The sequence below is a fragment of the Coturnix japonica genome, chromosome 2 (assembly GCF_054131305.1).
Source record: "Coturnix japonica strain WE chromosome 2, WE-NBRP24, whole genome shotgun sequence".
Lineage (NCBI taxonomy): Eukaryota > Metazoa > Chordata > Aves > Galliformes > Phasianidae > Coturnix > Coturnix japonica.
Genome location: NC_140664.1, coordinates 105757139 through 105780731, shown reverse-complemented (window position 1 = coordinate 105780731; position 23593 = coordinate 105757139). Strand labels below are relative to the sequence as shown.

General features: G+C 42.7%; 1 protein-coding gene and 1 long non-coding RNA gene across 5 annotated transcripts in view; one reads left to right on the top strand and one right to left on the bottom strand.

Annotated features, from left to right (window-relative positions):
* Window positions 1–12688: 12688 nt before the first annotated feature.
* Window positions 12689–20607, bottom strand: LOC116652874 (uncharacterized). 2 transcript variants are annotated; one of them, XR_014942961.1, is made up of 3 exons: window positions 20045–20607; window positions 16789–16864; window positions 12689–16454 (listed from the first exon to the last, which is right to left on the bottom strand). It is a non-coding gene; the product is annotated as an uncharacterized LOC116652874 (long non-coding RNA). The 2 variants fall into 2 exon arrangements; XR_014942962.1 differs by having other exon boundaries at window positions 12689–13165.
* Window positions 20608–20655: 48 nt separating this feature from the next.
* The window catches only part of LOC107309305 (ubiquitin-conjugating enzyme E2 E2), a 208536-nt gene continuing 205598 nt past the window's right edge, over window positions 20656–23593 (top strand). For all 3 annotated transcript variants that reach the window (XR_014942960.1, XM_015853994.3, XM_015853993.3), the window contains exon 1: window positions 20656–20958. The gene's annotated coding sequence lies outside the window, so the exon portion shown is untranslated. The remainder of the gene's footprint in view (window positions 20959–23593) is intronic.

The window sequence follows — 23593 nt, the reverse complement described above, 5'->3', positions numbered from 1 at the left end:
TACATGTATTATCTCTAAGTGAGCTACTATTCAGCTGTCCACTACAGAAGCTTGTGTGAGGTCTTACTGCCCTTATCACCAGTGGAAAGAACAAAATGGAGCAATTCCTCATCCTTGGCTGCTCATACACAGATCACAAATGTGGCCCAGCAGACTGAAGGATGGGCCAAGACATGACAGTGACGCTGTGTAACCCACTTCCAGGATGAAGAAGCAGCAGCAGAGAATAAGATTTACTTGTTTCGCTTCCAATATTACCTCACTACACAGAAAGTACTCTGCCAGTGTCAAGAAACATGACAAACTAAGGATATTTTCAAGACCACTGTGCTATTTCTCTGCAGGATACAGAAATACAGACAGCATTCCACCAGCTCTCAATTCATTCCCATGTGGTAGTCAATTCTGCATGCCATATTGTTCCAGAAGTAACAAAGACATAGGCCCTGCTTGGTGCTTCTCTGTACTCAATAACAACATTACCAGCTATTGACTTATGCCAAATCTGACCTACGTCACACATTTATAGGCAGGAAAGAAAAAATGACCCATAAAAACCCATAAAAATCAGTTCTTTGCAAGTCTCTACATTTTTCATGTATGATGTGAATATTTTTAAAGCAATTGAGATAAACCGTGTCACAAAATCCCTCAACTTGTCACGTAGCTTTTAAGAATATGGAGCTTCTGGGTTTTCCTGGAAAAAAATAGTACATGCTTGAAGGTAGAGAAGGTGAAAACCACTGAATCATTGAGGTTGAGATAGACTGGAAACATACAGAGCACCCCGTTGGCTCAGAAGCCTCTCTGAACTGGCAAATTCATGCTGTTGCAGACATTTTTTTGTGGGTTGTTGTGCTGGCATAGCAGCCACCCTAAATCACAGTCATGGATACTGTTTCTTAACTGAAGCAAGCATAAATCTTTTGCAAACCATGGAATATGATTATATCAATGAATTCCTGGCTTCTTTCCAGCACTTCTTTGTGTCACTGTAAAACAGCCTCCAGTGAGGAGTAACCCTACTTCACCTCTGCAGTTGGGATCAGCTGAACAGATACAAAGCAGAGCTAAACAAAAGACACTGAAAGAGAAGAAACAGACTTTTCCCTGCAAACTTTGGTGTAACCTGTGACCCAAATCCTACAAGCCAGGAATCAGACAGCAGCCATAGTAACAAAAATTGTTATCCTCAAGCATTGAAAAACAGTGAGGCAAAAAATCAGTACTTTGTCTAGACAAGCCTGACACTGGGAGAGAGGCTTTTACTGAGGATTTTGAAATCACAGGGTGCATTTTTCAAACTTCTCTCATACTTCATATATATCAGAGATTCTCCCTCCGGTGTCAGTCCACTTGGAGCTGATGATTTTGTGATAGCACCAAACACCACTAACATTGGTGCCTGGAGGTGCTGCTCCCTTAACACCTCCTGCACAGCACACCTGCCATTTCCTGTGCAGCAAGCAGTGGTTATGTTATTCCATGCCCTTCTTTCCAGCTTTTTGCATCAATGTTTGGATCTGACTTGAAAACCTTCCATGTTACAAATCTGGCTAAACTGAGTACCCAGTAAAATATAGCTGGCAGCAATGTTTCTGATCTAATTTACAGCCTGAGTAGGTATTGCTGGCCAAGGAGGCTGAAGCAGGTGAGAAGAGTGGTAGGTATGCAGCTTAGTAAAGTTAAATGAAACAGACTTTGAGAGGGTTACTGTGCAAACAGCACTGATGGGCTGTCATGATATCTGGCCATGTGCTCCCTTCTTATGACTGATTTCTGCTCTAGTCTTATGTCTGCAGTGTCTACTGAAAGGTGTTTGGCAATGCCCCATGCATCTCTATTTTGTTCTGTTTTTAAAGCAACCTTTCTGGTAAATTTATTGTCTATTCAGAGTTGATTAGTGCTTTCTAATGTGAAACTGCAGATATCTTGGGCATTGTAGGTTACAAATGACACTGCTTTGGGCAGGGGTGAAAAGCTGTTTTAAATTTCTATATATTTCTATCCACATTACTTCAGTTGTGTTGGTGCAGCCCCACTCATTCCTGTAGGAAATGTCAGGTGCCTGAAAAACAGCCCCCTTTGGCATGACAGAGAGATGAGAGGAAATCAAAGCAGCAAGTGGGTGCACACTGATCTTCCACTGGCCTCCTACATCACTTTTTAATTTTCTCCATCTTTCCATAAGTTTATCCTTCCCTTTTCCTGCAGCTGGGTCCCAGATTAGAAGGACACTATTGATTAGCTTCCAGTTATGAAAGCAGTCCTAGAAAGGGCTGAGAAAGTAAGAGACATTGCACAGATTTTGAGTAGAGGACTTTTGGCATGAACTGGGATACCTGGACACACTACTGAGCACAATGCCTTCCAGAGAGCAGGAAAAGCTTCTCACCTACTTAGAGCAATAAAGAAATATAGATGAGAAAAAATCTCTCTGTTACGCCTTAAAATAATGAAGAGCAGTCCATTCCTGTGGGTTTTAGGACAAGGCAATCAGTGCCATTATTATTTGACTGCTATAAGGAAGCGCTCTTCAGGTATATGGTGATAGAGTAGTAATCTACAATGTACATCCTTATCATCACTTGTAAATGAATCATATAAAACCCCTCAATTATCATACACCATAAAGAGGTTAAGCCATGTGCACCTTATAAAGGTAATTATTACATTTAAAAGAATGAAACTGTATTATGAATGATATCAGTACCTTATTTAGCTCAAGAGACTGCACCAATTCATTTTTTTCTATTAAAGCACTTTTTCACAATTCCTTTTTGTTAGAAAATAAAAGCTTGAAGCCAAGCACAGCTGCTGAAAAGCACTAATGAAACCTGTGTCTGCTAAGCAGAGTTGAGGCACTAGGAGAGATGGCAGCTGTCCACAGAGAAGGGCAGATGAGACAGGGAAAGCATGAAGGTGGAAGGACAAGATACCAGGAGATGGCAGGGACTTCCAAGTGGGTTACTTGTTGCCATCCAATACCATCTGTATCTGTTACCGGGAAAAGTGTAGTTTAGAAGATTCAAAGTTTTTAAAATGTCACTGCATTATGATAAATTCAAAATTGAACACCAAAATCATCAAAGAATGACAACACATCCAGTAGGGTATCTGAGATATGGTTACATCTTAGTAAGCATGCATTTGGAAATCTTCATTCATGTCACTTGGTGCTCTAACAAACACGTATGTATAGTGTGTTATCAATCTTTGGAATCAACTGTGTTTCCTACAGTCACAAATAAATTCCACAACTTAATATTTCCAAATTAAGTTATGTAATAAAAGGTGTTCTTTACATCAACGTAATGCAAGCTGACGTGTGTTTTCTTTTGTGAAGCAGATGTTAGATAAGCTCCTAATAATTCAGGTTTTGGGGTTTTTTGTTTTGTTCTGTTTCTTTTTTTTTTTTTTTTTTTTTTGAAAGGATGATGAAAGTATATGAATGACCTTCCTTCACCATGGCTTTCAGTGCAGCTACTATTCTTGAAGATCAGAAGTCTCTTGGACTCAAGCCCTAACTCCTCTTGTATCTGCAAACTCCAGTCTGAATTAGTTTTCTCCTTTAACAAAAACTCCTGCTGTGTTGGAGAATCTCTTAATTACTTTTCAAGCTTCCCCTGTTATTGTGGAACTCCATGAAAATCTGATTACAGTGCTAATAAAATGAGTGAATAACATTTTTTTCAGTTTCATCTGGAGGCTTCAAAATACAAAGATACACAGTCACATAGCACAATCACATAAATATGAGTATATAAATGATGCCAAATGAGAAACTTATGTCACCAAAATGTAACTGTGGGAGCTATTCAATCCACACTCAGTAGTGTGAAGTAGTAAGGAACAAAATTTGATGATCTAGGTGTTCCTTTTTCAAGGAGGTTTATAAGACTGAAGTTTTGTACTCTCTCAGAGCTAAGAAAAGAAAGAGCTTTATTTCCCACAATCTTTAACAAAAAGAAAAGAAAAAAAAAAAAAAAGAAGGGCAATGAAGTGGGGATTTTAGGCCCAAGAACACACATCCAGTTTGAGCTGCTGCAGCTGATAATGGTGCTTCAAGGGCCACTGGTGGTTTCCATCAGCCATAAAGATTCTAAGCACACGGTCAGACTTGTTTCAGTGGGAGTTCCTGTCGTTTTGATAGGATATACAGACTTAAAGCTCTGCCCAGCCAAAATTATTGAGTGCAGGGTTGAAAAGGGAAACAGAGCTCCACTGCAGGGAGTTGCAAATCTGTTATGGTTTAGCGGGTGCTCAAATAAATCTTCATCTCTTCTGAATTACACATCTTTATCCTCGACTAAAACTTCCTATATACCCTAACCATGACAAAGGGCTTCACAAGACCCCAATCTATGACTGAGGTAACCCGACTTGAATGCTGAGGGTCAAGATAGCAGTGCTTCTTTTTTTTTAAAGTAGTAACGTGTCTGTGAGGGAGCTGAAGGAAGCTCCTGCAGGTGCAGCCCCAGATGATGAGAGACTTCACCACTTCACTCCTTTTGTCAGTGAGGCAACAGCTTCTCTATTATTTTCCTTTTAAACCCTGCTTCCTGAAATCAGTTTGGGATGTATTTATTGTTTCCTCTGTAATATATTCACTGACGTGAGTGGCTGGATATAAGACAAGACTTGTCCTTTCCAATATTGGAAATCAGTGGGGAAATGACAGCAATTTGTTTAGAATGCCTTGCCTTAAAAATACATGTGTCCAATCATCATAAAAAGGGCGACAGCAAAGAAGTGGTGTGCCAGATTTTTGAATCTATTATGCTGACATAAAAATAGAGAAACATGGCTGAATTCCATGTTGATTTTTTAAATTTTTTTTAATCTTTATTCTTAGAGAAAGCAAAGTGAAAGAACTGTACTTCAATAGGACCAATAGGACAAATGTAGCTCTGCACTTCCTTGGCGACTGCCAATCCAGTCTGCCCTGTGCTTCCTGCAGGAGTGTAACAAAAGCTGAACCACTACCCGGTTGGGAGCAGTGAAATCACTGTATCCTGCCTTCAGGCTGAGCTCCTGCAGGTGCTTTCAGAAGCCAGACATCTGCCTTAAGAAGTGGCACTTTGGTGTCATTTAAAACAAAGGAATGAAGGCCTTGCACATCGCTCTCTTCAAGCACCAGGCATGTGTGTATAGATGGAGCTCATGAATTCTATGCCAGCATTCAGCTTCTGTTCCCCTGGCATTGATAGATGTGGGTGCACAGGCTGAAATGTGCATGCTATTGCTGCTTCAATGAACAGCCGCTTCCTGGGCCTCCCTGAGGAGAGCTGGGCAGCTTTTCAGGGGCATTATACCAACTTCAGTTTCTTGGGTTTTTTGCACTGAGTACAGAGTACTTTGTGCCTGCCCATGAGCCCCAGGTACAAGGAACTACTGGGGTCCCACAGTGTCACATCGTAGTACTTTCTCCCACTGCATGGCTTCTGCAGGCACTCAATACAAATCAGCTTTACTATAGGCTCACAGCTCTCAACATGCAAACCAAGGCAGCAAGGGAGTCCTGGTTATTGTTGTTTAGCTCTGAGGGAGACGTGGAAAACACAGGTAAACACAAGTGCTTTGTTAACATTTAAATCTGTCCACTAAAGCCAATATGCCAGAGGAGGGGGAAAAGTGACACAAAGGCTGGTTGCTGTGCTGGCTGCCTGTCCTTGGGAGGCTGACCCACTGCCCTCCCCAGCCCCAGCGCTGGCAGAGCACTGCGTTCCTCTTCAGCTGTTTTTGCTGCCGTTGAGACTGGCAGTTCCCTGCTCAATACCCTGCTGTAACAAATGGGTGGTGGAACACTTCTCTGTGTGTTTTGTTTTTCTTGTTTTTGTTTTTCCTGTAAATTCAGAGTAAATTAGATTTGGTGTTCTGCCAAACCCAAAATACTGTCTATTATTGTGAGTGTTGTTATGGGCCAGATCTTCAAATCTCAACTACTGGCAAAGCATGTTTGTCCAACTATTGAGTTAGTAAGGATATCTGATTTGGCCCAGTATCTTCTACATCTGTGTCTTTAACTTCCTTCCCTCACAGAACATGCAAGTGGATACAGGTCCCTATAACATAAAAAGAAAAGATGAGTTCAAGTTATTGGTTCAGGATTCCTTACTGTAGCTATACATGGCCTGGCTGATTAGACATGCTTGTTTTAACAGTGCAACTATCTGCTACAATATACACATAGGAGCACTGATGGTCACAGCATTACGTGTGTGGGTGGGACAAAGTAAACCCAATGTCAGCATCCAAGAGGAAAACAGAGGTCTAACTAATGTAGTATCTAGTAGCCACAATAATAATTACCTTGTGGAGAAATAGAAAGGACTTCTATTTTACTTACATTACTGCTATTTTTTTAATGTCTACAGTTTTCCAGCTCCAAAGAATCCTGGCACTGGAACAAAGAAATACTTGTGACATTTGTTGAAATTTCTTTCACTTCTACCTAGTATCTCCCTTTTATCACTTCACAAAGAGACAGAGTAGGCAGCTCCATCATAGAATCATAGAATGGCCTGGGCTGAAAAGGACCACAGCGATCATCTAGTTTCGGCCCTCCTGCTGTGGGCAGGATCGCCAACCACTAGACCAGGCTGCCCAGAGCCACTTCCAGCCTGGCCTTGAATGCCTCCAGGGATGGGGCATCCAAAACCTCCCTGGGCAACCTGTTCCAGTGTGTCGCCACCCTCTGTGTGAAAAACATCCTCCTAATCTCTAACCTAAGCCTCCCCTGTCTTAGTTTAAAAGCATTTCCCCTTGTCCTGTCACTATCAAGCCATGTATACAGTTGTTTATCCTCCTTTATATGCTCCCTTCAAGTACTGGAAGGTCCCAAAAATTCCAATTTCAGATTAAGCTATTTTTTTATGAGCTTCACAATTAATTTTACATCATACCAAAATAGTTTAAATATACATCCCAACATTTAAAATCCAGAAGAATTCAGTAAACCAAAGTTTCATTATAATTGATTTGTCTATCACTACCTCACAACATTTTCCCAGCATTGCCTGGGTGCAATGATGGCTGCTGCTATGAATACGGATTACATGGTTTAATATCTTCTCTTTGTTGTGAAAAAGTGTTTGAAATAGAATTTTAAATTGAATTGGTTTATAAAAAGGTTATGAGTTATTACAGAAAATGTATGTTTAATGTAAATTTTTTTTGAATGACAGAATACAGGAGATATCCTAGAAGGACTGAAGTCCTGTTGAAAAATTCTCTTGCTTTCAGATGAAACAAACAGTGTTTTAGAAACAGATCTCTTTGATAGCAATGTTTGTTTCCAATTAATAGTCTGTTTAACACGTGTATTGAGTTATCTGAAACGATGGTGCTTCAGAGACCTCTCAGTGAAAGAAAAGACAAGGCAGAGAACAGTGCAAAGATGCTGTAGGCTGAGGTAATGTAGCCACACTTGTTCCACATCCAGAAGGAGCAGATTCATTTCAGTATGGTGCTGGGCACGGTGGCTTCTGCCTAGAAGCGTTCAAGCTACAGTGTCTACACAACAGGGTTCCCTCAGGCCACATGAGCATTACCAACAATAAGGCATTGGTTTCTACTAAAATAGGATGTAATTTGGAATCAGGACGCACAGTAATACAGATGGTCAAATCCACAGTGGTTAGGTCAAGCAGGTTAGTGGCTAAGAGTGAAAAAACTGTTGATCCGTTTCTTTGTAGAGAAGCAGTGGAAAATAAGAAGAAATACCTTTATGTATTAATACCGTTTCTCTTCTTATCGCTTCCACAACGGATCTCACAAAAGATCACACTAGACACCAGTTTGCAGTAATTTCAGCTATCTCTGTGTTCTCAGGAGACTTGAGATGAGAAAGGGACAAAAAAGCTAAGACTTAGCCTGCATGAAAAAATAAATATTGGTAACCAACACCCTTTAGAGTGAAGACAAATGTTTTTTTCTGGCTGAGGAGATGCCAAATTTGCTCTGGTATTATTTTATTAAGGATACTATCCTGGTATTAACTATGATGGCATGCATGTCACTGAGCCAGATAAATTAATCTGGATTTACACTGGTGTTATCCATTGTTATATTCTGCTAATCTTACTAATGATGAGTTCTACACTACTTTTCTAGGCTCGGATCTCTCCAGCAACGGTGTTTAAGAGTGATTTCCTTGCACCTGCTCTGTACTACTGCTAATTACAGAGGTATGAACTGTCCCTGAGCGATCACATTAATTTCCTTCAGAAAATGGATGTAGGAGAGTACTCAGCCCACTGACGGTAATGTCAGTGCCATCTGAGTTTACTGAGTTGATGTGTTAAATCACTTTGTGACTGCAGAATATTGACTATAAAAAGATTGAGATTCTTCTGGGTGATCACCATCTGGGATTGCTGATCTGAGACAAGGGTGTGAAAGCATGCAGCCTGTGTGAATTGTCTGTATCCTCCCAGTTGCTGCAGTTCAGCATCATTCTTCGAAGTATTCCCTGAGGAATGGCACACCACTCAGCTGAATCAAGTATGGTGAAGGCTTGCCATAACATCACATTTCCAAAACTGGTCTATTTCAGCCTGAAATGAATTATGTACCCTCTGTTTGTATATCTTATTTCTAAACCTTGGAATGTTCCTTTCACAGAACAGAAAAAAGTCCCCCCTCCTGAAAGTGCGCTGAAGGAAATGTAATAAATCATCTAGCAGTAAGATACCTAGGGCTAACTTATTCAAACAATTCTCTTCTTGGCCCAAGCTTACTCTGAGTCTCGCTGAAATTTAATTAAAAATATTTTAAAACACTGATTCTGAAAACAGGGTGAATGTTCTGTCTTTAAGCAAACAGGTTTTGTTCTGCAAGTGAGATGACTTTGAGAAATCACTTAAATGACTCAAAGGAAACTCCTCAGTATTTTCCATTGTCCTCTTCAGTCTGACTGACTTGCCAAAGCATTTGTGCACAGCTGTGAAATTACAGCTCAGGTCATGGCAGAACACGGAAATATTGCTCAAAGAGTGGTAGTGGAAAAGACTCCGAGAGACAAGTATTCTCCTTATTTTCATTGCTCTAATATTGCTGTCCTGTTCAGTTTGCTGACCAGTATTGAAGGGAATAGATACAGTCCTAAGAAAAGAGACTCTTCTTACCTTGAGCAATGCCCAATAAGGTAATGAAACAGTAAGACAGTTTGGTCCTTCAGAACAATACAGCTCCAATCAGTGAACATCAAGCCCACTACCCAAATAACCCAATGTTATAATATCATGGGTACACCAATAGGTAAGAAAGATCCTCTTTTAACAGTACTATTCTTATTTTAACCTGACTCTCCACCTTGAAGTACTTCTAATATATTTGGATGTTGCTGTTAATCTAGAAATATTTACTCTTCTAAACTTCGTCATTGATGAAACTGCTTATAACCTACTACTGTACATTAGAATCTCATCTATAAATTTCCAGATATGTTAAAAGCATTCAGACTAAAAAGAAATACTATCTAGTTATAAATGCCATGTGTTGAGAGTTTGGAGGCCTTACATCATTGTATTAGAAAAGAGAGAAGGCTGCAATTTCAACTACTGCCTTGGATTTCCAGGAACTCTAACAAAGTGATGGCATTTGAGCAGAGCTCACAGAAGAGAAATAAATATCTGCTTTTACTCACAACTGCATATACCTGTCACCTTGTGATCTTATAACAACACCTACAGTTATATGGGAAATAATGCTAGATTGGTATTTGATGTGCTTGTCTTTGAAGGTACTTTAGAAACAGTATCTGGATGAGAACTGTTCTCTCTGATTAGCAGTCTCCCTGTTCATCATCAATAAGTGGTCTGTAAGGTACAGTTTGTAAAGGGAGGAACTAAGACACTTACAGTACCACATCTGGAAGGAAAAAAATATACAACAGATTGGACTGGAGGAGGGAAGATCATCCAGGGAGAGTCAAGGAAAAGAACATGTGCAGAGAGAAAACAGGGAAAAACACAGAGGGACTGGAGACAGGAAGGGATGCCAGGAGGAGGAAAAATAGCAAGCAGTTCAGGTAAAAAGGCCATATTCAAAGAAAAAGGGAAAAAGTAAGAGGTAGAAACAAGACAAAAAAGGTGAAATACGAGTAATGGCAAATGTAGAGGGATGTGTAAAAGGCAAGTGGAAAGGTTAGTCAAACAGAATGAGAGTTTGAGATGCTCTTATTTCTCACCATAGCTTGATTTCTTCCTAGCACATGGGGAAAAAAAATTGCTGTAAAGGCCTTGAGGATTTTTTGTTGTTGTTCTTTTGTTTTGTTTGTTTTATGGGATTTTAAATCTTGAAATCATAGAATCATATAAATTCTCAGCTGCATCAGTTTTCTCAAGGTAATTAGTGAAAGACAACTTCATTCCAGGCACTGAATTCTATTTACTACTAGCTAAATAAATAAATAATGCAGTAACCTTTTTTTGCTCTGAAAGTAATGCCTCCTGTTTATTTCTGTGGAAACCGCATCAGATACAAAGGGAACAGAAACACTGTTTGAAAGCAAAAGTGCTCGTATAACATTGCAGCATCTGCTCATTGAAGGGATAAAGAATTTTATTTGTGGAGAGGCACTTTTTGCCTGGGCTATCAACCCTTTATGAGCAAAACAAGATTTTAGTAGAGTTCCTGTAAAAGCCATATTGACTGCAAAACCTATGAAAGCAATCCCTGCCTTCAAAAGATGATGTGAAAAGCCTTGCAGGGAAGCACAGGGGAATGATACAAGGCTGTGGCTTTGTTACTGGGGCAGCCATGTGAAGAAGACAACAGGCAATCTGGTGCTTTATGTACCTGTAAAATCTCAGAGAAACTGTGAGAAAAAGAAGAGAAAGTTCCTATTGAGGCATGTGCCCTCACAGAGTGCTCTACTTACCATGAGATCCTACAGCAGTAGGATTTAGAACACAAGCTGTGACAGAGGTGAGGTTTGGACATAAAAGGATCTCTCAAAAAAATATTGGATTGGTATGAAACATTTACAAGAAAATCACAAAAGGCTTCATTAGAAACACTGAGGTACTTGGTACTATGGGCAAAGCTGACAGGTATGCACATGGTGCTTGCCAGGCATTTACGCAGAAGGGAAGTGTCCGGCAAGAAAAACATGTTTTCATATTGGTTGTTGTTTTGGAATACATGTCCTCCATAATATTTCTGTCATCAGTTAATAGTAAATTTGGTCAGTAGATTAATTTTGCCTTTGCCCACAATATTCAAGACCAAATGCTGTAACCTTTGGGATAACACATTGGGGTACACAACTATAAATCTATCACTGCTATGAGCAGTGGGAAACACAAGTCCTAATCTTGATCTTAGGTGACTGAAGGAAAATGATAATTCAAGATCTACAGCCTATGGCAAATAGAGGCAAATTAAATCCAAAGGGTTGAAGTGGTGACTGCTCTTCTCTGAGGACTCCTCACAGAGGTTACCAGACTGCTCCCAGAGGTTGCCACCTCCTAACATTAGGGCTGAGCAGTCCATGAATCAGTTCTGAACCACCAGGGCTTACAGATTGGCCTATTAAGGTAAACCAACATTGATTTTGGTTTATGCTAGACTGTAAGGCTCAGGAGCTGATTCACGAGCTGTTCAGCCATCCCTGCCACAGGGCAGATGCTGGAAGACAGCAGGGCTGAGGGCATTAATTGTTTCAGTCACTGAATTTTGAACTACCATTACATGTATGTCAATCTGCTTATAAGGAGCTCCCTGTGGAGAAGACCACAAAAAATAACAACCAAGCAGAAAGTTACAGCTCAGTCTGAAACTGTGATAATAATCATATGTAGCTTACTTAGTGTCTCTGTCTTCCCATATAATTTTAAAACCACATGTTACTGTTGTTACCAAGAATACAGTTGCCATCTGCAATCTCGAATGTATGTTTCCTTCTATTCTAGGAGAGAAAAAAGACATCACAGTCCACCTTTTCAGCTATGCAATGAAAAATGAAAGTATTCACTGATACTTTCAAGAACTACATTAATAATTTGCATCTTGATTTGAAACACTTGTAATTCTGTACAAATATCAGGAAGGCTAATGTTTTTTTAAATCCAGGAGACTACTATAAATATTTTGTGAATGGTAAACCGAGGATGTGCTCAGTTGCACAGGCCATCTTAGCTTTCCTGACTTTAATTCCCAAGATTTACCAGAAACAAACATTCTTCCTCCAAGACACCCAAACAACAAAATCTGAAACCACATGAAACAAAACTGGTTTAGGGTTTCAGTGTCAATTTAAAACTTAGTCCATTTTTATAGAAAGGCATACTATTACATGTACAAGATTTTGAATAAATCTAGATACAATTTTGAGCAAATGTGCCTGTATATCTCCTTTGACAACCAAAATACATAAAGTACATGTAACCAAATCACTCAGGTTTTGATGCTTCTTAGTCAATTTTGGTTTACATTTTAGACTTTCAGACCAAACTCGTGCTTGAGGGAATGAACTGTTAATGAATCAGAATGAAGAAAATGCTCATGTGAAGTTGTCCCCCAAAAAAACCACAGACTTCTGCACAGTTCTCTATTTTCCCTACAAAATCAAATCATGAATAAGCCTTTCTTCATAACTAAAGCTAAGCTAAATTCTTCTATCAGAGGATTTACTCCTTTACAGTTTCAAAAGACATTCATTTTAAGGAGCACACTCCCTATGGTACATTCAGATATGCTTTATTAAAATACATACATGGCAAATAATGTATGGCATTGATAAAAAGTTTCTGTAGTGGCAATTAGGATTTGATCCAAACTACATTAATGTCAACAGAAATGTTTACACTGATTTCAGAGGAGTTTGAAGTAAGCTTTCATGAAGAAAATGTACATCTGCTTCTAGGCCTATCCTAGCCTACCATAGTGAGGGGAAGCCTGTGTGCTTTTCACTTGCCTTCTTTAACTTTTGTGCTCTTATCAATGCATTTTAAAAGCCTGTAATGGCTAGACTATTAAATCTAAATTGTCAACCAATTTCTGGTCCAGATTTGTGGGTATTGTGAGCAGATGTTGAGGCAGCCGTGATGCTCAGATCTTCTCTGGCATTTCACCTTGTGGGAGATGTAGCAACACAAGCCATTTAGCTGGTATTCCCCACAACAGGGATCTCTGGTCCAGTACAACTGCATGATCCAAGCTGCAGTGAAAAGCTATCATTGAAATTCTTCCAAAATCAAATTATATCTTTCATTGTTTCAAAGGAGTAATAAACATTGGCAGTCTGATTGTGGAATATAACCAGCTAGCTGAATTAGTGGGCATTCTTGGGAGTGACTGATTTCTGCTTTTCCCAAACAGCATTTTTTTTCAAGATAATTGTTCTTATCTGAAAAACAGGATTTCTTTATACATAACTACATGACAACTAAAGTTGTATGAGTCAGTAACATGAATTTTGTTATTACAGTATGTTTTTCCAGATAATGATGCCTTGTTGTATTTTCTATTTCTAGGTAAGTGATATCTTCAATTTTGAGAGTAGAAGCCCAAACTCTCTATCACATAGAGCAATTTGACTCCTATTTCTAAGTCTGATTATGATTTTTCTATAGCACTTGCAGATACTGGTCTGGTAGAACAAATAAAACGACACTGGGAAGCAGTTAGATTTCTCACCAGGAATGGCAGAGACATGGGCACAAAGCACTTGTTTTCCTGAAGGGATACATAATTTCAGGTTGCTGCCTTGAAAGCAGACCATGACATGGGAAGGGGATGTGAGACTTCTTAATTTCTTTTGCTAATGCTGTTCAATTTGAATGGGATCATTAAATATTAAAAGAGTGAAAGATCAAAAGATGCAGAATGACTTTTAGGCTGTTTGTTAGGCCTCTCACATTTGAAGCTCCAATCCAGTGTAGACACAGATATTTTTCAGAGAGAAGAAGAAATGCAATGAGAGAGAACAAATAAACAAGGCACCAAAATGCCATAGTGGTTAAGACACACTGCAGGGAGTATAAACAAGTAGTTTTGTCCTTTCAGTCAGCAGAGAGAATTAAATCTCAATTCCTTACATTCTCAGTGATGCATTCACCACTAGAAGATTAAATGTGCAAGGGTCTTCTGCTCATTTATTTACAGGAGATGAATCTAGGAAACCACTACCTAAAAGTCCCAAGTGGAGATAGGTACCTATATTTGTGGAAGATCTTGTTCTTGCTGGTTCCTTGAAACTTCCTAATTACTAGGTTAAGATAGACACTTATCAGCCAAATATTTGTGTACCTCCACTGTATAAATAATACCTAGCTGTACAGATCAATTTCACTTGAAACATATGATCCCGTCTGAGAATTTCATTAGCCAAGCTAAGATTTAGATGCATTCTCACCTCATATCTGCTCAGGTCTCAACTGACAGAAAAGGTCTGAGTTATTTTTGCATGGCAGAGATTATTTGAGCCCAAGAATGACCAAAAGTCCTCTAGTACTGATTAGGGCCCTGAACTGTGGAAAGGATATTCAGGAAGAAAAGTTAAACCCCCTTGCTAAAGCAAGTTCTCTACAGCAAGTCACTCAGGTCACACAGGTAGTTGTCCAGATGGTTCTTGAATGTCTCCAGAGAAGGAGACTTTACAGCCTCTCCACATAGCCTGTTCCAGTGCTCCATCACACTGACAGTAAATAAGTTCTTCCTTGCGTTAGTATGGAGCTTTCTGTGTTCCAGGTTCTGTCCATTGCTCCTTCTTCGACTCCTCCTAGCCACTGAAGTGTGTCCACACTCAACATGACTCCCACACCCCAGGTATCAATAAACAGTTATGAGATCTCCTGTCAGACTTCTCCAGGCTGAACTGTCCCAGGTCTCTCAGACTTTTCTTATATGGGAGATGCTCCAAGCCCACTGTCATCTTTGTGGCCCTCCGCTGCACTCTTTCTTAGAAGATCCCTGTCTCTTTTGAACTGAGACTTGTGCTGAAGCTTTTTAAAATCAAGTGTATGCTTCAATAGGGTCCTACCCCCTGCCTCCCTATGAGTTCATCTGCTGCCTCAAAACCATCATGGTATCATCGAGTGCCTGTCCCTGCCTGAAGCTGCTGCTTTTGTTGATTGCCTGCTTTACTGCAGGTTGAAGCAAAAGATGGGCACTCACTGTTCTTTTTTCTTTTCACTGCAAGAGTTGCTTAGGGAAGAGCAGACAGGATTTGATCAGAGTCTGCCTTGGCCTAAAGACAATAACCGCCTTTTATTCCCACAGCAGTTACCATTCAGGACAAGACAAAAGTTTACTGTTTTTCCTTGGAACTTAGCCACCAATAGCTGCCTTATTGGCATTAGAAGGTGCCATAAACCAGAAGGGATGACTTAAGCTTATCAAACTGCAGACATTCCCCCTTATTCCTTTCAAGTATAGACTAAAGCAGGCAGTCTGGCCAGCATCTTCAGGAAAAAAAGTGCAGGATATGTCTACTCAGACTTAATGCTGCAGGGGACTTCCACTTCACCAGGGGAATCCCCTGTGGGGAACATGTGGGCAATCTCTGCTCTCTACAAAGCAGACAATCTGCTTCAGACTGATTGTGATCCTTTGGGTTTCTGAAATACATTTGGCCATTCATATTGAAAGGACTGAACAAGGCTGCTGTATGGGGTTTGGTTTGCTGTGGTGGCTGCACTAGGCTACTCCTTAAGCATGCATTAATCATGTAGGACATTAGCCCACATTCTTCTGGAACCTTAACTTTACTGAAATGGAACAGGAGTGCCAAAGGTTTGTTCTATCTGTGTAAAGATGTAACTTTCCCTATGGAACCACAAGAGATCCTCAGAATTTTTACCCTTTTTTAATCAGAAAAATCAACTTCTAATACTCTGAATTAAGATGTTACTAAACCAAAAGAAATTAATAGGAACATGGAGGCATTGTACAGGCTGTGGGGAAAAACTAAAACAAACACCTAAAAACACTGACTTTCTAATCTATCATCACTTTTCTAATCTATCAACATTTCTCCTACATATGGTGATGATTTTTTACAGGCAATCCAGGGAATCCTCTCAGTTACAGTTCACTCCAGTAAAATAGCTTCAGAAATAAAGATTTTTCCCTTCAGTACATACAAGATGAGATTTTTAAAGCAGTAACTTAGTCTAGGATTCACTTGTTAACAGATTCTATCTAGAAAGTATCAGAGAATGTAACCTGTGCAATTACATCAAGCTGGGCTCTACACCACCACATAAACCTCTCCTCTGTGCACTAAGCAGTGATTTATTCCCCATCTTGCAGAAAAAGCCAGGCTTTCATGAAGGACATGGAAGGAAGTTAGTACCTCCCTCCACCCATCTTTAATCTGTTTCATCTTTATTCTTTACAATCCTGGATAGTGCCATGCCTGAGAGCTGAGAGGATCTCTGATGCCAGTCATTGTCTGATTTGTTTCTTCTGGTTCCAGCTGAATGATAGCAGGATCTGTTCTGCTGCTGAGCAAAGGGGAGGAGGAGGAGCTGAAAATTCTTCTTGGTTTGGTTTTTTTTTGTTTTGTTTTGCTTTGTTTTGATTTTTTTCTTTTTTAGATAAGCATAGAGTGAAAAAGATATCAAATTGTTTGCTTCACAACTTAAATTTTTTTTATATCTAATGGCTTGAAAAGATTAAGGTGAATAAATTCTAATGATTTGAGGGTTTACGTTATTGTAGAGCAAATAAAGCTAGTAATAACTTGTCTCTGTGCCCACACAATCACTTCACTTTAGAATGCCATGAAAATACTTTAAACAGATTTCTGTCAAGGCAATATTTAAATAATAAGCTTACCTGGTGTTCAGGATTCAATCATGTTTTCCTTGACACAGGGTGTCTTTTTTTCAGGGATGAAGACATACACAATTAACTGAAAAAAAAAAAAATCTAATAAAACTTCAGCTTGCAGATACCTTCCAGAAACCCATCCTTGCTCCTCCACTTCATTCTACATGCCAATAGCTGGAAAACAAAATGAACAGGAAGAATCCTGATGTCTGAATCACTATGTCTTCAGGCACAGCTGAGACTTCAGAGACTGAGATAGCTGTGAGTTTCAGTTTACATTTGTCAACATGCAGAGTAGGATTTAGCAAATTGAAGACAAAAGCAAAGTGGAATCATAAAAAAAAAGTAATCAGATGCAATGCGAGAATAAGCAAATGAGAGAAATAATTATCAGGGAGGGAAAAAGAATAAAGAGCAAGGCAGATCCTCTGGACTATCCTTATGGCTTTGTGCCATCACAGTAGTATAGTAGTAGGAAGAAAGCCAGCTATGGGAGAGGATAAAGGCACTGCAGAGACTCTTGCCATTCTGCATGCCTACATCAAATCAAGATGGGGGGGAATACTGAGAGAGAGGGCCCACTGATGAGAGCTGCCCTCACCAGATACATTGAGCAGAAGGAAAGGAATGTGGAGAGGGACACAGAGGGGGGAAGGTCCCACAGAGTTTTCCAGTGTCTGCATTCCTCCAATCTTCTGCTGATAGTGGTTCAAGTGGATGAAATGACCTGGTTCATTAGGGTTTGATTGAAAGAGACTGATGGAACAACAAAGAGTTCCATGGACAATTGAATATTTTCCATCTCTCTCTTTACTTCAAAATATTGAAGTTTTGAAAGTGAGATGCTGAGAGCTGCTGTTATATTTTCAGCTGTATCACAGTGGACATGCTTCCTGGTCTTTTCTCTGCCTCAGAAAACTCAGTCTCTTCAATTTGAGCATCCTGTATGCATGAAGTTTTATCAGTTACTACCTAAACATGCTGTATATTTCTCAGCCTAAGTAGCAGTCGTAAAGTGATTTTCTGCTTAAATGTGAGTGACCAATAATTCATAAATGCAGAATAAAATTCGAAGCTGCATTTTTCTAATTCTTGTTTTGACATCTAACAATAATTGAGCATTTAATTTCCATGTTTTTAACTGAAAAAAAAAAAAAAAAAAAAAAAAAGGGGTGAAACTTGCCAGAGACAGGATCTCAGTACAGCTAAATAAATAAATAATAATAATAATTTTAATTGATCCTTCAATTAAACATTTTTAAGTAGAAACTTGGCTCAGGTTTCTCCAACTTCACAGATTTTGATTGATGTATCTGCCCTTGTAGCAGACACTCTAAATCAAGAGGCCTTAACAGAAGTGTCCTTAGCTATAACAGCCTGATGGCGCGACTGCCTGTGCTGAAGAGCTGCACCCCAGTGCATCTCACTGAGCAAGCTGTAAGCTTCTGTAGGAGTTAAGATTCCTTTGGATATGCCCAGAGCTGTAAATAGCATCAGCTTTTAGAAACCACACAAAGCCAGGCAGGGAAAACAGTTTAACACTCTAGCTTGGGGTGAAGGGTAACACTGGAGAATTGCCTCTGACTTTGGAAGGGTCAGGATTTCACCCTGTGTGACCCAAACTTAAAAAGTCTTCCAAAGGATTTTGAATCATACAAAACTGTGCAACTTTTAACATCTGAGGGCCAAACACATTACTTTGGAAGGTCAAAAGCATGAATCTGGGAGCAGTTGACTACACTGCCTTCTTCACTTAGCAGGTGGTAATTGAGTACTGTATTCAAATTTGGGTCAGTTGCAACAAGACTTCAAGGCCACGGAGCACGTCCAGAGAAGGGCAGTGAAGTTATGAAGAGTCTGGAGCACATGCCTTATGAGGAATGGCAGAGAGACCTGGGATAGTTTAGTCTGGAGAAGAGGAGGATGAGGGGAGACTATACGGCTCTCCACCAGTACTTGAAAGAAGGCCATGGTGAGGTGGGAGTCAGCCTTTCTCCCAGATAACAGTGATAGAATGAGAGGTAATGGCCTCAAGTTGCACCAGGGGAGGTTCAGGTTTGAGATAAAAAAAATCTTCTCAGGAAGAGTGGCAAGGTACTGGAACAAGCTGCCCAGGGAGATGGTGGAGTCATCATCCCTGAAGGCGCTCAGAAAAAGGGTAGATGTGGCAATTAGGAACATGGTTCAGTGAGCATGGTGGGAATGGGTCTTGTTTTTTTCCAGCCTTAATGATTCTATGATTCTAAGTGTCTCCTTTAAAAAAACTTCCACCTCTACAATCACAAAGTCCTGGTCATGAGACAATAAAAGCCATCTCCCTCAGTTAGTTATCCTTAACTTTAGCTTTGGCCAGAGGTTACTCACCAAAAATAAAATCTGGGCCCAGCTCTTAGTGATTCAAACCCTTCACTCAGTGCTGGAACCCTTCAGCACTCCCATGATTTTTTTTGGCACTGGGCGTTTATGACCCAAATTCCGGGACACTACCTGCCCCCATCCTACCCCTGTCTGAATTAGGCTATTCACTGTCCTTCTCCCCTGTGCTTCCAGCACTCTGTTTTGGAATGCCTGGAAGAAAAAGGTGTGATGCAAATCAGTTTAGAAAAGGGCGTAAAGTGATGCCAGGAGCATGCAATGTGGCCAGCAACCTTCCAGCATGACAAGAGGCACTGCTTGCACAAGATCTGCATTCTTTAAGTGATTTTAATGCATTGTGTTCTCTTAATTACTGAGTTATTAGTCATTGCGAGAAGTCAACACACGCCAGCAGATAGGAACCCACCTAGCTGACACTGGAAGCTCATTAGCAGCAGAAAGATATATTGTAACTGCACATGAAACAGGAAGACCTGGCTGACTGCTGTGCTTTTAAGTACAGGTGAAAACGTTGCTGGGATTATTTAAAAACGAGACAGGAAGAGACAATACAGCAAGTTAGCTCCCAACAACTCATCAGCCAGGAGCAAGGTGGACTTTATGTGCAGAGAAAGCTGCAGGGATGGCCGCCGCTGCCGGCCATGGGACGCGGGCGCTGCTCACGTTGCCGATCAGCCCCCCACCCCCTCCTCGTTCCTACTGTGTTCCCATCCCTATCTCTGCCCGCTGGGCATCACGGGCTGCACCTCCGCCCTTGCCACGAGTCGGGAAAAGCACAAAACCCCACGATTGACGCAGGGAGAAACTTTTCCTTCTAGATGTGGAACACCAGAAGCATGGCTTTAAATTCCCTTAAGAAGGGGGAAATATTTGGGGCTGTCATTACCTCCGTACCCACTACCACGTATTTCGCTGCCTGTCGTCGTGAGCCCATGCAAGTTTATATAACAGAGCCGAGCTGCCCCCGGCTGTGATGTAAGGGACGGGGCGGCGGCACAGAGCGCCAGACGGGGGTTCGCCCCACTCGGTGCAGTGCCACCCCAAAGCAAACTCGCACCGTCCTCTGCTGCCCGCGCGGACGTGCACCGGTGGGGGGGGGGGGGGGGGGAGTGGACGGACGTGCACCGGGGGGGGCGGGCAGGAGCCGGTGGAACAAAGGAAAAGAGAAGCAAAGAAAGTTCGAGCTGTGCGGTCGCCCCCTCTCCGTTCTGCCGCCATCGGCCACAGAGACCCCCGAGAATCCTTCAGTTCACCCTCCCCCCCCCCGCACCCCGCCGCCTCGTCCTTCCTCCTCGCTCCTCCCGCCCCGCCCCGGGCTTCCCTTTAACGCGCGCTCCCGCCGCCAGCTCTGCCCCCTTTCCTCCCCACACCCTCTCCGAAAGCGCGCGCACGCGCACCCGTCCCCCCGCCCCTCCCTAAGCGGCCGGGCTAATTGGCTGCCGGGCGCGCGCGCGGTGCTCGGGGAGGGGGCCTGGCGGGAGCGCGCGCGGAGGCGTCGGCGTCGGGGACGCGCGCGCGGCGACAGCGGCTTCACTTCTGTTCGGGCAGCGGGGGCAGGAGCGGCGGCGGTAGAGGCGGTGCGGGCAGCGGCTGCCGTCGCCGTTGGGCTCGGAGGGGGGAAAAAGGGCAGAAAGAAGAAAGGGAGCTCAGCGGGCGGGCGGCAGGCAGCGCGGGGCGGGCTCATGACTCAGTGAGCGGCCGCTGCCCCCCGCCAGCCCCTCGCCCGGCCGCAGCCGGGGCCGCCGCTACGGATCGTCCCGCCGTCCGCGCCCCGCAGCAGCCGGAGAGCCCCGCGCACAGGTAGCGGCCCCCCACCCCCGTGACCGACCCCCCGCGACCTCCGGCCCCTGCCTCCATCCCCGGCACCCCTCCCCCGCCCCGCCTCCGGCCCCATCCGCCCCCGGTGCCCTCTAGCAACTCTTCGCTCTCCGTTCGCGGCGCTCTCCCCGCTTCCCCCTCTTCTCCCTCCCCCCACATCCCACCCCCGGCCCCCACCGTCAGCACTCCCCCACCCTTTACCCCTCGGTGCCCCCTGCTGTGCCCCGACGCCGCCCTCCCGCAGTCCCCTCCGCGTCCCGGTGCGAGTCGGGCCGGGGCGCCCACCCGTGTGCCCCCTCCCGTGGCCACGGGCTCGCGGTCAGCTCTGGGTGATGAAGGTGAGGATGACGCTCTCAGCCTGCCTTCGCACTCGGGAAATCAGGACCGCAGACGGAGGCTTCCCCGCGGACTAGACTTCCCCCCCCACACTCCCCCCCAGCCCCCCGAGACCCGCCTGGATCCCTTGCTTCGGCCGCAGGGTTTACGGGGGCACTCCTTGTCTACGTGTTTGTTTTCCCTCTGAGAAGGCGGGGAGGTAGGGAAGTGCCCGGGGCTGACTGTGACCGAGGCAGCTCCTCCGGAGCTCCTCCGTTTACAATCCCCACTCTTAATCCCAGCCCTGCTGAATCATCCCGGGGAAAGCAGGCGGGCTCCCGGTCTCTGCCCTCCCGTTCCCTTTCGAGACGTGGGGCGAGAGGTCGAGACCCCCGAGCAGGACATCCCCACGCCTTTCTAACCCCGTTGGCACGCTGCTGCTCTCGGCTCCGAGCAGCGCCCAGTGCTTCCCAACCCGCTCATGGCACCGAGATGCTTTCCCAGCGCTGTCATCCTTCTCTCGGTGTTTTTTTTCCATTCTCTTATTTGTTCATCTGTTTGTCTGCCTCCTGAGTTTGAGTTGAGAGTGTGTGACTTGGGGCCCTTTGGAAGGCGCTCGGAGCGGGGCACGGAGCATCCTTAGATTCAAAGATTCCTTTAGAGCAATCCTCTAAAATTGCGGCTATAGGGAGGAGAGAGCTGGGGAGAGCGCCCGGGGGTGTCACGGAGCGAAGGGGGGAAATCAGAAGGCAGCCAGACATCAGATGACAGATTCAAGCATTTTCCTGCTGTAAATGCTGGCATTACATGTTACAGTAATTATATGCTCAGGGCTACTGTTACAATGTTTGTCTGCTGGATAGTAACCTGAACTTAACCCAGCAATGCAGTTGGTTTGGGATAATAGTAATATTTATAGCCAAGATTATTTGCAGCAGATGTCCCGTGCATGCAGGCTTCGTTAAATAGGTTTTTAACTGTCTGGCCTGCAGTGTTAAAGCGTGTGTGTGTGTACATCAGGAAGGGAATTTTCTCTTGAAAATGAGATGTGTTAAGCAAAGTTCAGAACTAAAATCTAAAGTAAATAAAGGCCATCAAAAGTGCTATTGAAAGAGATCAGGTGGTATTTTCGCTGTATGTAGAAGCAAAGAAAACAGGTGCCTACAACCAAAATTGCACTGTCGTTATTAAATGCATATTTTGACTTGTCAGAATATGGTGCTTCTGTGCTCTATTACCTCCCAGTCTTCTGTTTGTTTTATCTTTACATCTGACAAGCAGGAGATAAATACAGAGGCATTAACCCATGTAAATATGTTAACTGTGCTCAGTATCATCCTGTAGCTGTACCGCAGGGAAGGTTGTTCTGCTAAGAATGAACAATTTCTTCCTTTAATTTTAGGAGTCAAACCCGCTGTTATTTCAGTTGTTTTATGCAGAGAAGTGTAAATTTGTTTTATATAAATTTATGTAAGAAAATAAGTCTCAAAAACCATGATTTTCAAAAATTGAATTTGAATGTAGCATAAACTGAACAAGGCGGAACTGATCCCATATCCATCGCTTGCTATTTCTTGTAGCATCTAAATATGTTGAACATCTCAGGCTTTCAGGGTCTCCTTTCTGTTTAGCTTCAGAAATTAAACCAAAAAACCCCCACCCTTAGTCTTCTCCCTGGAGATTATAAATGTATAAACGCCACGGTGAATAGTTTGGCTCTTAAACTGGGATGGTGTCTGTACCCAAGTAAAAGGGAAAGCAAGTGGAAGTTCACAGCAATTTAAAACTCTGCAGCAGATTCTGGATTTGGTCAGATTCAATCAGAAAAGCCGCTCCGATGTGTGGGATTGTGTGGATGTGAGTGAGGGATGTTGAGGCCTGTGTACCTTGAATGTGGCTCCTTTGCTCTAGAGGAGGGCAGATAACATGCCCATATCAGCCCCATATTTGGCCCTTAGAGATATTGGGGGTTTAGTTTGTTGGTTTGGGGGTTGTTTTTTTGCAGTTTTCCAGCAGTCATTGCTACCACGTATGCCAATTTATAGACAGTTTTACATGGATGTCTGCTCTTCATTAGAATGCTTTAAGAAGTCCTAACAGCTGTAACTCCTCGTCTGCCATAGTGTTATACTATTTAAAATGAAGGAAACAGTGAAAATAGCTAACTGGTATCTGAAGTGTGTGTGTAAACTGTGACCCCGACTTCTGGAAGCATGTTGGGGTTTCCTGTGGCTTGTGTTCCCTGACAGCTTTGGTGCCTGATGGCAGAGAATACTTTGTATCCCCTCCCAGGATACTTACT